This window comes from Sinocyclocheilus grahami, unplaced genomic scaffold, assembly GCF_001515645.1.
Source record: "Sinocyclocheilus grahami isolate Dianchi unplaced genomic scaffold, SAMN03320097.WGS_v1.1 scaffold1385.1, whole genome shotgun sequence".
Classification (NCBI taxonomy): Eukaryota; Metazoa; Chordata; class Actinopteri; order Cypriniformes; family Cyprinidae; genus Sinocyclocheilus; species Sinocyclocheilus grahami.
Window position 1 is genome coordinate 192,681 of NW_015506564.1, and position 13,030 is coordinate 205,710.

A 13,030-nucleotide genomic window follows, 5' to 3' on the forward strand; every position below is an offset into this window, starting at 1 on the left:
AAATTGCAGATGTATAATTTGGATCTTGTCTAATGTGATCTGATTAGGTTTGAAATACTACCAGAGAATGATATACTGCAACCACAGCAACAGTGAACACAAAAGTAAGAGTAAAATAAGCTATTTTCTTTTAGCAGTTACATTTGGTATATTCCTCCTCTGAAAGTAACCAGAGTGCAGTTCCTCATTTTCCCTCATGGGCCGTAACTCTTTGCCCTTACAATCGCTTCGCTATTTACCGCCTCATATACTGTTGTACATTGAAATAGAAGGTGACATACATAGTAAGATTAGTTGTCAAGTTCAATTAAGTTGACGGGTGAGCATCCATTCACATGGATCCAGGCAGAATGTTGATAACGCTACTATTCAGAGTGTGAATGTGATGACGCATATATTTCGATTGAATGCTTATAAAGGTGAGTAATTTTGGTATTTAAAATAGTATTTTGGATCAGTAAACAGTCATTCAGTAAACTTCATCTCAGTATCTTGTATACCTTCTTTGTTATGACATAAAAATGGAGATTATTATGTATATCCTTATACCGATTTCCCTGCCTAAACGTTCACATTAAAGGCGCGCATGCATCTAGAATTTTTCTCAGCTATATCAAAGAACAGCTACTGTTTGTCTTGAGGATAACCCTTATATTGCGATCAAAATAGTTTTTTTTGTTTGAATACTGTATGTGCATGTACCACCCTCAGATTCCATGTCCAAATCGTTTGTTTTCAAACAGACAGATGTACTTTCATCTAATATGAGAAATTACACTGTTACTCATCCCCACTAGAGGGTACAAATGAGTCCAGCACTGCTAAAGTGATGGATTAACTGGAAAGAGAGATATTTAGTACTGTCCCAGAAATTGTGTTTCGAGGATTTGGACAGACCATATTCAGAGCAATGTTTGCAGAATATCTGTTGAAGAATTAGAGTTTGATGGGAGCAACCACTGTTTACAATGCTTGTGATAAAGTTTAATATGAAATCCTGAAGGTTTGACATTTATGTTTGACATTTATGTCATTGTGACACATTTACTGCCAATAAGAAGCGAAGCATATTTCAAACACAGTTGAATTTCAGTCAATGCCAAATACTAGTATATTGTTTTATATGATGCACATTGCAATTACATGAAATGTCCTTCAACAAGGTATATTTCAAAATTAGGAGTATGTAATTCCTAATAACATCTTTGAGCAAATAAGTTTAATTGACATGGTAAAGAATGACGTACTTACATAATGAGTATTAAGTGATCAAATTTTGGGCCAGCTCAGTTCCTCTGCAGATAGACGCGTATCACTTTTCTGTTGTTGTCCTTCAGTTGTAGTATAAGGCAGACTACTGATCAAGCTGGCTTTCATGCAGATAATAGCACTTCCTGTTGGGAGAGAGTTTGATGTGCTGGTGTTTGGCATGGAGACTTGGATGCAAAGCTCTGGTGAGTGGAACAGCTTGCCTTGAGAGATAACTCCATCTCAGCATGAGGTCTGAGGGCTTGGGATGCAGGAGGAGGGTGAGGAGAGCACTACCGCTCCCCCTGCTGAGTCCAAAACCTCTGGACTCTAACTCTTGATTCTGTAAAAGAGTAATTCAGAGAAAGAATGAGGAGATAAAAGTGGGGTTTGTAATGGAAAAGAAAAGAGCTGAAAAGAATATGAGGACAGAGGAGAAAGAAGAATGAATCTGAGAAAAAAAACGGCTAGACGGGTGTGGGGGAGGAGAAATAGAGGGGACTGAAGGGAAAACAAGAGATATCGAAGAGAGCCCAAAACAGAGGAGGGCAAAGGGAACGACAGACGCCTCAAGCTCTCTTTCGAGTGTGATTAAGTAGCTGGGGCTTTTGTAATTAATGATCTTCATTCTTCACACAGCTACAGTGAGAGCTGTCATTTCACAGCCGTCAAAATGCGATTCATATGCCATGTGCTTTTCACATCAGCTCTTTGATGAAAGCCAAAAGGCCCTCTAATGTCCTCTAAGCAGGGACAACTATATGAAAAATGCCACTGCAGGCCAGTCTTTGGGGAGATGATGCCACATTGAAACCTCACCATCTGTACTGCTAATTAACTGATTAACTACTGTATATAAAGCAAAATTAGCTTTTATTTGAAGGGAATCCGGGCAATTGCCATTAGGCAAGTGCAAATTCATGATGATGGTTTTAGTTATGTCCAAATCACATATCACAATCTCCATCTCACATGCAATATCACAATCTCCATCTCAAAACATGGGATTTCAGTATTGTTGAATGTATATTGGGTCTTAATGGGACGTTCTGTAACCCTCATGCTCAGTTTAGGTTCTGACAGATGCCCAAGGCTATTCTGCTTGCTTGAAAAATATACTTAACATTCAAGCATCAGACCGCATAATATTTTCCTGTAAGAACTGGTAATAAAGAAACTTTCAACTTGATAACATGCCTCAATTGGCCTCCATGAAGAATGTTTCATTACTTATGTCTGGGGTTTCATAGACCCATATAAAATATGAATGTGGTGAGTTTTCACATAAGATTCTTTGACTGTGTATGCAATGTAAAGAGGCATTCATGTTACGGTGTTTATTTTTCTACTATATGTTTTTGTAGCAACAAGGTTACTGAAATAACTATGAGGATTTTTTGAGTATATAAGTTTGAAGCATTATAAGGCAGAGGGACATTACATAAAGAATAAAAGGGAAAATGAGATGTGTAATATTTTTATATTTAAAAAAAAGAATATAAATAGAATATGAGGGTTAGTAAAACAAGTAGATTACATTACGTAATTTTCATTAGAAATCTGTGATACAAGTAGGCTGTAAGTTAATTTCCATCCATTTATGAAGATTCATTATTTATGATAAGGTTCTTTGCTATTTGTGGAAAACGCACACTTTAAAAAATATAAATAAAAATGTGAGTTGTTCAGTTCTTGTCGCATTCAGTGGTGGTCCGGGTCCTCGTGGTGTTAATGACACTGTAGTATCGCGCGGATCCCGCGCAAACGACCCGTCCTCTCCTCAGCACCGCAGCGCGCGCGCACACACACACACACACACACACACAGGGAGAACAGAGGAGTGGTACAGTCCTTGGCTCCATCACATGTGTTTCTGAGACAGCTAGAACTAACGCTTCTGGACTTTGTGCCTGTGGGTTCGCCGGGTCCAGGTCGTTGTCTCGTAATTTAGAAAGTGTGTGTGTGTGGCCGGTCGTTCGCGGAAAAAATTCCCTCGTTCGAGAGCACTCTGGAGTGTGTGAGAGACGCGGGAAGGCGTGACTGCGGGAAATTTATCGTCCTAACCGTTATTTTACCTCACCTCACAGCTGCTGCTTTTAATAAGTTTGGCTACCTACTGTAAATTGTTTATTCATCTCGTTCCACTACAATGGGGATCTAAGCCGAATTTTACGAGGTAAGAAATTATATGAGAAACATAGTGTCACGCACTTTTGTTTAATGTTGTCTTGTAATTGCAGTTGGTACGTGTGCCAGTATGTTGGGGAATTATATATTGTATATGAACGTACAGCCTTTCAAGTTGGCTAGAGTATTTTATTGACCCGTTTGCAGCTGTAATTTGCAAGTTGAAGTACTCAGTGTCCTCGTACACTTTAATGGCATTGAATTCCGCCCAGCTGCTCGGAAATAGCCAGGAACAAATTTACAGCATTTTGCAACCTTGGGATTGGCATTATGATGGAAAACGTGAATAGGATGGTTTAGGAGTGGACCGAGGACCTGTTCTACGTCCCACAGCCTCTTTCTGTAGGCTACATGAAAATGTTTGCAAATGTAATCGAGAACAAACAGGTAGTTAACCATTTATCTTCAGTGCATAAAACCATGGTGCAGATTATGGGGGTGTCTTTCAGGACTTCCAAAGGAAGTCAAAAGAAAAGGTTAGGGGGTGTCTTAGGGGAAGTTAGGCTAATTATTACCATACAAAACTAGGTCTCAGAGTTTTTAGTAGCCTAATTCTAAAAAGTTAGACGTGACAAGTTAGTCAGAGCACTTATTTTGCCTACTAACTGTGCCAAACAGAAGTCGCATTCGATACTGCGATAGTTTCGGGCGGTAGGTCGATAAATCACTTCAATATATGAATCATTTTATATTAAATACATCACAAAATATTCGGTGGTGTATTTAAAAAGTGTTTTCCCCCTTTTTCTTTCTTTCTTTCTTTCTCTCTTTTTTTGATTAAATTGGCACCACTAGCACAGTTAGCTAAACGGCAAGTTACGATCTCCGTTGCGAGACAGTTTCCACAGACTGCACTTGATAAATGACCTTTTATGTTTAGTAATTTTGCATACATATTAAATATTAAAATATTTCCATTAAACAACCGTCCGTTTAAAAAGTCATTGTAGGTAGAAAAATATTATTATATCGAGAAATGTTAGACTACGGCATTTTGAATACTTATGTGTTACTTCCACATTTGGTTATCGTATTTAATTTCTTCGTTCCTATTCCGTAGTATTCACCTCACTGGACTCACCGCAGGCTCAGCCCGTGTGAAGAGCCTAAAGAAGCATCGATGAAACATGATAACAAGATCTCAATTTCAGTTAAAAGACACAAGCATTACAACCATACTTTTAATGTTCCCTTTTTGTATGAGACACGGAGAATTGAGAAAATATCTTCAAATCCAGATTGCACTGGTCTAGTTAATCTGATCCTTGGTTTATAGGCTCCTTAAAGGAGCCAGTCCATACGAGTGACTGAACCGTTCATTTGCGAGTCCGATTAAACTTTATGGTCTCAGATTACTTGTACATGGAAATTAGCATATCACCAATTGGGCTCATTTGTCATCAAGGGCACTGGTGGCACAAAACGATTTACAAGACAATACATCATCAGATCAGTTCAACAAGGCTTATATTACCGGACACTCATTATAGTCTCAGATACAGATTATTAAACATTTATCAAGTAAGGTAAGACTACAATTGATTTTGAAATCTTTTTTCACTAGCATTGATTCATTCTAACCATATTTCCATATTATATCCCAAAAGGATTTTGCACGGTATAAAAAAACTAGACCTCATTGTGATACAACATGGCGGAAACGAAAGAAGCAGAACATCAGGATTTGTTGTGGCCATTTTGATTTGTGCTCTGATGATCTCAATTATAATATAGAAGCAGTGTGTAGTTGATTCTTACATTCACATTCTCTAGATCCATAGATTGACATTCTTTCGACACATCGAGAAGAAGACAATGTTGCTTTGAAGCCCAACAAATACTCAGCCAGTTCATGTTATGATTTTACAGTTTTTGTGGCACATTGAAAATAGAGGTCACATTGTGAACATAGACCCTTGATTGCAGAGAAGACACATGGCCACATCATCCTCTGATTAGGGAAGAGTGCACACGTCGCCTAGTTTGGGGCTGAAAAAGGGCAGAGTGTGAGGGGAAAAAACAAAGTGAGATAAACACACAAAAAAACAAACGGTCACTAATGTCAGTTGCTTATTTAGAAGATATTGTCTCTCTCACGTATCACATATTCAGCCAGGAAGAGAGTGTTATAGCCTTTTACCTTATCAGTTCAAATAACAGCAGGGCAACTAAAAAATAAGTGAAAGGTTGCATTTAGCCCGGCTCCATGCTTCATAAATCATGTTGCCCTCTTATTTAGTGTGTTTACTGCATAGTAAAAAAACTTGAAGTTCTTTAATATGCTGTACCATCAAGTACTTTTTATGACATCCTAAAATAAAAACAAATGTTTGCAGAATTAAATCATAATGAGAGGCCTCTTGTATATTACACTGCTACACTGACATTTTTGGCAGTTTATTGAGTAGTAAAGTCCTGGCCACTTCTTTCAATATTTGTTTATTTGCTTGAGCACTCCAGGTGAAGGTGCTTTTTTAGTCCAGTGCAGAGAGAGATAGAGCGAATAATACTGTGTGTGTGTCTATGAAAGTAGTTCAGCCATCAGTGCCTATTTCAACAGTGCTAAGCAAACAGGCGCAGGTTAATGTACCCTGACAAACACACACTGCCAGCACGCCGGCCTCTGCATATCACATTTACACTATATTTATTCTGCATAATCACAGTGGACAGACCCGATCTCTGTCGGCTTAACATTGTCCAGGTTATCACAGCCAGTAAAGGATTAATCAGATTTATCGTTCATACAAAAACGTCCCCATATCCCATATTATTTTTAAATGTGGAGGATCCGAAAATGGTCTTTGGCTGAAATCCATTTATAGCATTTGCATAAGATTTATCCGTTTTTAGCCATTATATGCTTCGACTAACAAGCACACAAACAAATGCTTTAGCAAACAAGTAAGCGTAGATACCAAAAGGCAGGCACAAATACAACTTGCTCAATATCTGCTTAAAGCAACAAAGTTTAACACCTCAGAGAATTAAAGGCTAATCAATTTAAAGTCACTGTTGGAAAATCAGAGATGTTGTACTGTTTGCCAGCAGCTGCAGTTACAGGATCCTATGGCCAAACTGACATCTGATTTCCCTCTTGAACTCCAGCACGTCTAAACGACTTTACACATATTGATTAACTGGTGTCATTTAAAGTTGGCTTGCCACTAAACCTGGAGTGGAGGACAAATCAGGATTTCAAAAAATGCAGCGACACAAACACATGCAAAGTAAGTCTCAAAGAACTGGACTGTCTCAGCAAGAGCACAAGCTTTTAATGGATGTATGAAGAAGTGGTTTTGTACAATGTTGCAATAAAGTTGGCATGTTGTGTTTTAAATTGTAGGTACTTAGTTGATTGTTAAGGATATGGTTGAAATTGAATTTATGAAATGTGTAATCCTGGAGAATTTATTTTTTACCTTTTTGCTAGTATTGTTGTGTATCAAATCTACTTTTCTTAGCTAAAATCCAGGCACATTTCATTGTGAGTCAAGCTGAAATAAATGTCAGCCAAGGTCTCTTGTGCATTGTGCCTCTGTGTTCTTATTAGTACTGAATTGTGATGGATTGCTACCTGCAGCATCTGTCTTTACATGACACTTTACATGATTTTACAAGAGCCAGAGGTGTGATATATTGCTGTCGCAGTTGTATCTCGAAACTTTCTGTCTCGTTGTAGCGTCTAGAAAGTGTCTGTGCATTTCTGGTCATGCATTTTGTTTCACCCTAAGGGATAAGAACGTTGTGGATTGTGCTTGTGTGTGTGCAAGTAAACTGCTACAAGTCAGAGACATTCTCTGTGTGCTATATATAAGATGTCCTAAAGTCCATGACAGACTTGGCTGCCAGCAGTACACTTTTCCAACCTCCGTAACATCCTTGTTTCTTTTACCTATCAGTCTTAAATTCTCTCTCATTCTCTTTTTTTGCTTTCCCCCATCTTCACCCGCCCTCCTACACCACTCTCCAATTTGCTGTGGAGCTCTCTTGCCTGCCTCCTGCTGTGTTGGAGGCAGCCTATGATTTGCCACAGGCAGGAAGTGCGCTGACCAGGCAATGAAACTCGCCAGTATCCTTCTTCCAAACTGCCTCAGCTCTGGAACCAAGGGATTTACATTAATGTCCTGCAGAGATGACAGTCAAAAGCTAATGCTATATATGAGAACAAAAACTGAAGAGAAAAATGGGAACAGGTATATGAGAAAATTAGTTGGGAGATCTATGTGGCATACATCATATTCTATAATGAAATTAAATTGAGGATTTTTTAAAAATTCAGTTCAGGATGGAGTACATTCATTTGGATTAGGAATTTCTAATGTGGTGTGATTAGGTTTGTTTGCAGCTGAATACTTGAAAAACAGCTAAGTGGAAAGGCCAATGTCACTGTATAATATTAGGTGAAAACCATTTCAGGTCATTACTGATAAAAATGTTCCTTAAAAAAAGTATTCAAGAAAATCCACCATGTTGATATCAAAGTTACTTTCCCTTCATTCTTCAACTTGATATCAAGTCAAGGCAAATCGGTTTGTTCATTTGCTTTCCTCTGCTGTCACCACATTTGTTCAATACTGCTGAATGTTACACCTGAGCCTTCCCCTGTCAATTCTCTCTTTTCATTCAACTTATCAAGTCAATGGAAACTTAGTTTATGTAACCACAAAACAGTGCATTCTGTACAGTCTGTGCATTTAGCTTTACAAGACACTGTGTTTATCTAAAAACTTCCATCACCTCTGAAGGGAACACTGTTGGTCATAATGCAAACAATCAAAATGTTTGCATTATTGTAAACATTGTTGATCTATTTTGAATGTATATGTATTGAATGTATGTGGATATGTGTGAATATAGATAAAAGTACTGTTTTCGGTTTGTGCATGTTTCTGGATATATTAATATATACATATTATCCAGAAACATGCACAAACAGAAAACATTACTTTTATCAATTATATTTCTTTATATTCCAAAGCGACTTATACATTGCCAAAGTGCACACATTTAGATTTGAGCTGAGTGAGATAGGTAGACCTATATGAGCCCAAGTTTATTTGTACAACATATTTTCTACATGCTGGTAGTTTCACTTTAAATAAAGGATTTTAGGCATGAGATTGCCACTATAATTTGTGTTTTATACTTATATTTTTCATTACTGTTTTGTTCTGAGTAGCATTGAATTTTAAGGATTTGTGTGAGGAGAATTAAAATACATGTTTATAGTGTTTATACATGTATTGTTTGTAAATTGTTCATTTTATTTACAGATATTTTAGATTATTTCTTAATGTAACAATGTGACATACACAAATGTGACTGATCTGTTTGTTTGGTTGTTGTTGTTTTTTTCTGTCATCAATGCAATTTTGACCCAGTGCAACTTAAATGCATGCATATTGAATGCCTGTATATTCAGAAACATGCACAAAAAGTATTTTCTTATTTTCCTATGATGAAACTCTTATGAATCATACAGCTGCAGAAGCATGAGGTTATCTTCAGAACTGAGGGCGTAAGGAAAAGACAAATAACATGGTAGTGCCGTGTGAGACATTTCAGTGAAGTTTTTTTTTTAAATAACCTGTGATCTTTGTATTCTGATATTGAGTGTGCTATCATTCATGACCTATATAACCTCTGTGCCCACATCTTCAAATGCTGACATGAGGAGAATTGTAAAAGTTTTGCTTAATCATTTTAAGGCCCATGGCGAAACACGTTTTCATGCATAAATTGCCCATTTAATTACAAGTGCAGTAATTAAAATACTTTTTTCAAAACAACCATTGAGGACATCGTCATCTTGTAATTTTGTGCATTATTATGCAGTCTAAGAAAATACTGGGTGTCTTATTAGTCTTAAAGCAATAATTTGGGATCACTCAAACCATTTAGTCATCTTTGAGGAAGCGGCACATCCTAGTTGATGTTTTTAGACAAAATATCAGACATAACCGTTAATGCTCTAAATTAAATCTCACCAGCAAACCTCTTACTCCAAACGGGTCCAAGAAAAGCACAGCCTTGAGGTCATGAATACTGAAAAAGGGGAACACAAGTGGATGTCTTTTCCTCCAGGCCTGTGCACATCTGTGTCTGCTGTGTCACATCTTCGCCGTGATGCGGGGGTGGTGAAAATGATGACCCCCCAGACAATGGTGGCACTATCCCAGGGTGCAGCAGTGTAGTGTGGGAACAGGCACGGCTAATGGAAGCATGCCCTTGTTTCCCGTCTGTATTTTTTCTTCCTGTTGTCTCACAGCTAGCGAGTGGCTGGGATGGGCTCAGGGAGAGCAGTGCAGCACATGAATTATGCAAAGCTGTCAAAGAAAGCTATTGTCGATGGTGGCGGCCACACTAAAGCTCAGAACGGGCTGAGTTGGGGGCGGCGGCAATGGAGGGGAGGGGTTCTTCGGGCTATGTGCACTTAGTATCCTGGAGCAAATTTTAGTGCCTGGTCGCGGGCTGTGGAGGACGATTTGAAAGATTTGGGCAGGATGATTAAAGAAAGGCTTCCAGATGGGAGAGTAATGCAGTTAAATGATGGAGGAGGACGCTGCTGATGCAGACATGAAAATGATTTTGATTCAATTAAAGTGTCATGCATCCTAATGAGATGATAACACTGGAGAAACTGACTTATATCTTCACCTTTACTTTTTGTAGAATGGTGGGTGTTAAATTAATTCTTAATCTTAATGTAGAGAGTTATAAAATGTATGCTTGTGCAGTTCTATATAATCATAGGCATAAATAAGCAATGCAGCCGCCATAGATGTTAACAACAGTATGGTTCCATCTGGGTACTCTGTCACAGAGAGAGATCTTACAGACTACCACCGAGAATTTATTATGTACACCATGCTAAATAATGAGCAGGATTACTCACTGTCTGTATGGTGAAACCATGCCATTAATGACCACCAAAGCATTTTCTACAAATTGTAGAGTGAAGTAACAATTTACTGTACCAGGTTATTTTATTTTGTTAATTTTGTTCGCAGCATCCCTCTCCCAGGAGGCAACTCATTTGGAGTGATATATGATTTGACCCATTCTTAAGTTGCATCTGGAAAATATATAAATCAGGGAAGTGCAGATTTAACTGATGTTTGTTGCAGTCTCGGGTTTCTGTCTGACTCAAGCCTATGTGGAGTTGTGAGACACTATGTTTTGTCATAGTGAGTGCTACAAAAACAGAAAATACAACAAAGACTATTTGGTGAGATTAAATGTGAGACTATAAATATATATTGAGTGTATCAGATTTGTCCACTCCGTTTTGGTCCTATTTCTCCTCTCCAAAGTTGTTAGGTTGAGTTTAATCTCTTTCACGTTCACATTTTTATTGTCTGTAATACAATAAGAAATGAGTCTTTTACTTTTTCTATTACTTTTTATTTAAATTAGATGTGATAATATATATTTGTATAAAATAGAAAAATACAGTTTTCAATAATAAGCAGTGTGCCCAAAGAAGTTTAATTTACACTCTTAAAAGTAAAGGTATCAAAACGGCGTTTTCACAGCGATGCCATATAATTAATATATTCAAAATATTTTAAGACTGTCCTCTAGATTAAGTCCTTTTTTGTGTTTACATTGTTTACATTTCATTCATATCCCTTTGGCCTATTTGTCGTTGTTTTTGAGAAATGTTTATTCATACAGTGACACTGCATCGCAGCATACTTCTGAAGATACATACATCAGCCTCTTAGAAGTTTGCTCAAAGTTACTTTATAATAGGGATGATTGTGTGCAATGTTCTGGTTGAAAAGCTTGTTAGTTATCCTATCTGCTGGTACTCTGAGCTGGAGTTTTTACAGCCAAACCATCTCCCCCTTGGCCTTCTCTCACCAAGCTACCATCCCATGTCTCACTGGATGAGCAGCTTTGAAGCAAATTTATATACTCCAGAGAAGTAACTGGATACTGTTAAATTCTGTATACTCTTTAAAAAGCCTATATTTTATCTGTTTCCAGCAATATGTTTCCATATCAAAATAGTCGAAGTAAGCAGAAGACTCATAGTGCTGTGATGACTAACCTGTCAAATAAGAAAAAATCTAATAAGAAGGCTGAATCATAGCCGCCAATAAAGTGTTGTGGTTTCAGATGATGAAAATACATAAGAAATGTACTGATTGGGTGTAAAAAGGTTGAATTGAAAAAGTTGGATCTAGGGTTAATGAAGTGAGATTAAAATAGGAAGGCAGTCACAAAACATCTGGAGGCTTGTAGGCTGACATTGCTATGATGATCATTATTTATGGAGTTTGGGGTCAGAGGTGGAATCCGATATCCGCAGCTAGTCCCAATGAAATGTAATTACAGAACAAAGAGACTTGCTGTAGATGTGCACTTTCAGCCATCAGACCCACGCTCTCACACCATCTGCAGAATACCAAATGTGCTTCAGGTAAGAAAGATGGGTCATGAAGGTTGCCACCAATTTATTTAACCATGGGTGACTGCATTGGTTCAAAGTCATGATTCCTTATCTGGTGGCACTCTCAGTTATTGTTAATCCATTAGATGTTGACAAACATCACATACAGCTTTCCAGAACAGGATAAACCCAGACAGATAATTCAGAATATTCAGATATTTTTTGATTGTCAATGAAAAGTTTGAAAAAAAAAACAACAACAAATAGATTTCAGAGAGGTTGCAAAGTGATTCCTCAATAATTCTAACTACTTCGTTATTAGTATTTTGTGCATGTAAACAGGGTGTTAGGTCAAACATTCATTTATAATTTTTTTTATCTAATCACTGTTGATAATATCTTTGCTCAGGCCAGTAATTAACTCCTCTATCAACAAATGGCAGATGGAATGGAGAAAATGCCATGGAAATAAGTTATATGAAATAAATACTAGTATAAGAATGCATTTTTGTTTTGTTTTTGTAATTTCATATCGTAGTATGATTAAGTTGTTTTTTACTATAGGTGCCCTTCATTCAAGATTTACACATTGTTATTTATTGAAAGGTGAAGAACCACTGTCAGATTCATGGTTTTGTTCTTTGTTTTGATTTAGTTCAGTCTCCCAGTCATTATTTGATCTGATTTGATCCGTCATTTGATTCCTAGTTTGTTCCCTCAGTTACTAGTTCAGTTCACCTTTTCTGTTAATGTGATTAGTTCTCCTCGTTATTTAAGCCCACTGTTTCCTAAGTTAATTTGTTTGGTGTCGTCTTTTGTTGGTTTTGTTACTCCTGTGTTTCCTGGTGTTAGATTATTTAATTATTGAACTGTTTCAAGTTCCAGTCATCGTATGCGGCATACTACAACCGAATGTGACAACCACCATCATGCCTTCCTTGTCAAACTCCAATGACTTTTAATCATATTTTACTGGACAGCACTGATTTTAATGTAAATAGGCAACATTTTTATGCAGAGATATATCTAACTGGTGTATTAAAAAAAGGTATTGCCTGAATGTATTTTCGATTTGTTTTTGTATTAATATTAAATCTTTTAAATAGTTTTTTTTAATTGTATGACTTCTGATATACACTTTATTCTTTATTTATATATATATATATACACATATATATATATATATATATATAT